Source organism: Lacerta agilis, chromosome 9 (assembly GCF_009819535.1).
Source record: "Lacerta agilis isolate rLacAgi1 chromosome 9, rLacAgi1.pri, whole genome shotgun sequence".
Taxonomy (NCBI): domain Eukaryota; kingdom Metazoa; phylum Chordata; class Lepidosauria; order Squamata; family Lacertidae; genus Lacerta; species Lacerta agilis.
The window spans coordinates 41229540-41234789 of record NC_046320.1 but is presented as its reverse complement, the minus strand read 5'-3'; the positions used below and the strand labels follow the sequence as shown (position 1 = coordinate 41234789).

Sequence of the window (5250 nt, the reverse complement as noted above, 5' to 3'; positions counted from 1 at the left end):
AAAAGAAAGAAAAAACTGAGCCTTTCATCTTTCTGTCAAAGGTTGTAAAGATTAGTTAATGTTTCTCTTTAAAAACGAGAGCTATTTCCATATGCCAATTCATGTATTGTGTGATGGTTTATTCAAATTCATAAAAGTACTTCTGGACTGTTCTGCCATCAGCTCATGGATATGAAGCAGTCATTCTCAGACTCCTGGTTGGCTGGCAGACCGTAAGGCACCCTAACCTGTATTTCCGCCAGCAGAACATTTTTAAAATATGTATCTCTGTCTCTATCTACTCTAATGTCATGCTTTCTTAATCTGGAAAGGACACATTTTCACTAAAATTGAAGATATGTGAATACTAGGAGAGATAGAGGACCTGAAGTTTCATTCATTTATTCGCCTGATGACACACCCATTTTATTCTGCTGAATGCACACATTTCTACTGTAGCCTGAAACTAGGTCAATATTCTTGAACTATAGTCCCCTGGCAGAATTGTAAAAAAAGAGAGAGGATGTTTTATGCCAACAGAGGAAATATGGGCTGCTTTTCTACAGGGAACTGGGTTTTAATATAAAAGTCATTGTTACAGAAACAAAAGGACAAAACATGGGTCAAAGACAAATTATTTCACATAGTTAAAGGCTCTAGTTTTAACTTTCCTTTGACTTGTTATATCATTTGTTAATGAAGTATTGCCACTATTGAGTTACAGATCACCATTCTCCTTTGGAAAGTAACCGTGGAATCTGTTCACAGTAACAAACTTATCGTGGGTGTTTCTCTCCTGCCTCATGCAGTTCAGCAGAAGGCTCGTTTGTATCTATAAAACAAAGTTAAGTGGCTGTGTAATTATCCTGCTTCTGCTTCTGTAATAGGACAATTACTAAAAGAACAATCCGATACAGACCTAGTGGCAAGTAACTCTCTGGCAAATTGGGACCTACGTTTACAGCCTAAGTTTCATCCACCATTTTTACCATGATGTAGTTTTCTGCAACTCTCTATGGAAACAAAAAACATATAATGTGGCCTCTAGGATTATACCTGCAGAATATTTTAAGACTTTAACATTCCAAAATATGTGCTGGGGATCTAATCCTTTATGCATGCTTACCTGAAAGTAAGCCTCATGGACTATTGGGTGTTTACTTCTGAGTAAATATGCGTAGGATTCTACTTGGGATGGCCTACTAGACCTATTAATGTTCAGATATGAAACCCCGGGGGGGGGGGCAGGAATCCAGATAAAAATATATCTTTCTTACTAGTCAGCTGTGAATGTTCACCCAAATTCTGAAGGCTCTGACATTATTTTTAACCATTTCCTCCATGTATTATTAAATTGGCAAGGAATAAGTAACATATAGTCTAGTAAAGCCCAAGGAAGATTCCAAGGAGCTCTGAGTGATTAGCGATCCAATTATGGGAACTTTCAGCCTTCTTACTATGAATTAAACCCATTCAGCTAAGAGGAGAGCCCTGCAGCTAACGTAAGATGTGTCTGAGCCATTGCCTCCACTGACAACAAGTGCCTCTGGGGCTTGGGAGTTGGAGATGGAGCTTTGCAGGTTCTGCTTCTATCTCCAGGGGTGGCTTCAGAGAGTAGCAATGGGAGGCTGCTCAGCTCCATGGGGATCTCACTGGTTTGATCTTGTCTTCCATGTTATTTAAATGCCACATTGAGCCATAGGGAGCCATCATCATGGGATTTGGAGTAAGGTGTCATCAATAGGCAGAGGACATCCAATTCTACCTTTCTTTGCCCTCTCAGGACCCAATCAGGACCAGTGAGCCAAATCAGGACAGTTTACTGGTGGTAGTGCCAGCCTTTCGCTGTTTTCCTGCTTAAGTAGCTGGGGCAATGGGAAACTGAATGTGAGGTTTGGAGCTTTCAGGGTTAAATTAGCTCAACAGTACGCCCCTCCCACAGGGAATATGAGTCACAACATCTGGGGTATCTGCTGTATGCAATGTCTTTGTGATTTATGTGACGCACCTTTTATTTCCTGGTCAGTCTTACTTTCGGTTCTGACCGGAGCGGCAGGAGATGTCGTCCGTAAGCCCCAGAGAGAAGCTCCATGATTTATATGCCTATAATTAAAGCTTGATTTACTTTAAACAAGCTAGACTGTCGGCAAGAAAGGCACACATACCGTTGCGCAAGAAGAAGTTTGAAGTTTGCAAAACTCTGCAAAAGCACTGGAGAAGCAGGAGAACGCACCAGAAGCATAGCTGGACATCATTTCCAAGTGCTAAACTGGTTTTGAGGCTTTTCCAGTTAAAATCCAGTTTTTCCAGTTAAAATCAAAAGCCCAACACTGAAGCAAGAATAATTTTAAGTGGAACATTCTAGAATGCTATGGTCCCAGCAATTGTCTAAGGATGTTGACTGCTAGCTTTGTCTCTGCATGCATTTCATCCAACCATTTGATCCATGATGTGGGTGTATCTGTTTTTGGGTGTGTCTCACATGTTTCAGATTGTCAGGAGCTACTGCTGCTGCTTTTATTTTAAGAAGCACCTATATTTGGGCATATCGAATATTTAAATGTATTAGACTGCATCATTATATCTAAACATGCTCTTAAGTCTTCTTCTCTTCGGTTTAAGGAAACATTTGCCATTAAAGAATGGAATAATGAAAATGAATTATAGAGGGACATTTTTTTAAAGTAACAGCTTTTGCATACTTAAAACCTGTTAAAATTTGGGTTTGAAAGACATTATCATCCGGAGAGCTTCATTTCTTTTTATAATAAGGGAAATCATTGAAAATGTGTAGAAAAGAAATGTGTCAGTTATGTTACTCTAGGCACTGTCACTCTCTCTCCTTATAGTTACTTCTTTTTATACTTTTTAAAAAATTTAAAGTCTTCAAGTCCTATGCAGTTCATAATATGAAAAATGGAAGTAATTATAACTTCGTGTCTGATAAGTGACTAGGAAGTAGAGTTGGCTGCAGCTAGAAAATGAACTACTTGATCTGTAAAATCTTATATGTCAAATATATCAAACAAGAAGCTTTTCCAGGTTCATGAAACACACACACACACACACACACACACACACACACACACCAGTATCGATCCTGGGTGTTTATTCATATTGTTTTTATTGTATGATTTGAATTTCCTTGAGATTTATGTGAAAGGCAATTAATATATAAATGTGGGGAAAATAAAACTAGCACAAGGCTGAAGGATATGGATAGTATTAGAGTGACCACACTAAGACAGATGAATGCAACCACTTAACATGTGCACATCACAGAGAGCATCCATCACTCTTTCCCCTCAGTCTTGTCTGGCCCTGTAGGGTATATAGTATTGTAGGGTTTGTAGTTCTCTGCTCTTCATGTCAGCCAAACAATTAATACTGTAGTTATTCCTGCACCTAGTATAAGTATGTAAAAAGGGAGAACATGAATGTTTCCATGCATAGTGGTACCTTGGTTTAAGAACAGCTTAGTTTTTGAACAACTTGGATTAAGAAAGCTGCAAACGCGGAAGTAGGTGTTTTGGTTTGTGAACTTTGCCTTGGAATAAGAACATGTTCCACTTCCTGTTGAGTGTGTTCCATTTGTAAATTGAGTCCCCCACTGCTATGGGAAAGCATGCCTTGGTTTAAGAATGCTTTGGTTTAAGAACAGACTTCTGGAATGGATTAAGTTCGTATTCCAAGGTATCACTTTCTGATGAGAAAGGAACTGTTTGAATGAATGAATATACTATATCCGGTCACAGACCAGCATAAAACAATATATTTGCATTTATAAAAACAATGTAAAAAACAATGTAAAAAATATATGTTTAAACGGGTACTCATTACATGATGAGGGCATATTCAACATATCCAGCCCGACTTAAACCATGTCCTTAAAATCATTGATTAAACATAGATATAACTAATCAAATTTAGACTCGGGTATCGGTTCTATGAGATAGGCTACTAAAATATAGATCCAACAATATTTTAGGCCATTTAAAGTTGATTTACATCACAGACCATCTTTCGACGTATATCTATCAAGGCTGCACAGAATCTGGCAACAGCGTAAGTGAACTGTTTTCTTTGAATCTTTGGGGATCTTTAAAGAAGCTCAGTTCAAGCACTAAGATGAGTGTGCTTTCTGCACAATGTGGATACAGCAATTCATTCTCAGAAATGGATTCTGATAATTCAATTAAAAAGGCAGAGGTAACAAACAAATGTGGTAATGTGTGTAGAAAATCCTTTCAGCCAAGAAGTCTGACTGTAGTAATCAACACATTTGTATCAGGAGCTGTCTGAAAGTATTCACTGTGTTTTTTGAGATTCTTAATCTCAGGGTTGTGGCTTCAAGCCCAAAGTTGGGCAAAAGATTCCTGCATTGCAGGGGGTTGGACTAGATGATCCTAGTGGTCCCTTCCAACTTTACAATTCTATGATTTTTGGGGAATTCCAGGAAGAACTGTCCTCTTGCAATCACTGGAAATGTTTGGCTATTTTTACATTTCCCCTGTCATGTCATTTGTCCCAATTGGCCTCATTTCCCTTCAGTACTGTACTCAGTAGGAATGACTGGCTATCCTCCTTTCCATTTTGTATTTGTTCTGTGAGTTCCTGCCTTCCAGTGTAACCTGGAGAATTTCTAAAATTAATATGGGAATTGGCATATGCCAAATGAAACTGCCCATCTCACTTTGCAGTACTTTTTTTTTTTACTACTGCAGTATCCGACTTTTGACCAATTAATTCAGTGCAGGTGCTACCAGTTGGTGTTAGGAATTGACCTTTTTTGGGGAAAGAGTAGGCTCTTCTCTCCATGACTAACTTTGAAGATGATGCTTTCTTTCACTAAAGTGCAGCAAATTGGGAATCTTAAGGGTTTGATTTCTAGGCCTTAATAAATGGTGCTAAATTATGTGGACAGTGGATCACAAATATATAATTAGTTCTAGAAACAATGCCAGATAATTTAGAATCCCAAAATCTAGGAGTGATTAGAATGGCAAAAATTTCATAAACCTCCCTAATCATGCCAACTATATTCCATTCAGCATTTTTTTAAACATGAAGTTCTTGACACTTCAGCTCCTCCATCGAGCCTCAGGCAGGCTCATGTGAATTGAAATACTTGAAATACTCTGTGATACCGCTAAGGTGGCTGTCTTCTTTCTGTCCACTTCACGTGTCCCTTTGAATTACTGCAGCAGCAAGGGGATGAAGCAGGATTTGTAAGGTTTGGCTTCCTCCACTTAAATCTTGCAGGGTCAGTCA

At 38.6% G+C, this 5250-nt stretch overlaps 1 long non-coding RNA gene across 1 annotated transcript; it reads right to left on the bottom strand.

Annotated features, from left to right (window-relative positions):
* Window positions 1-540: 540 nt before the first annotated feature.
* LOC117052589 lies at window positions 541-1841 on the bottom strand. Its single transcript, XR_004427294.1, has 2 exons — window positions 1745-1841; window positions 541-992 (listed from the first exon to the last, which is right to left on the bottom strand). It is a non-coding gene; the product is annotated as an uncharacterized LOC117052589 (long non-coding RNA).
* Between the last annotated feature and the right edge of the window lie 3409 nt (window positions 1842-5250).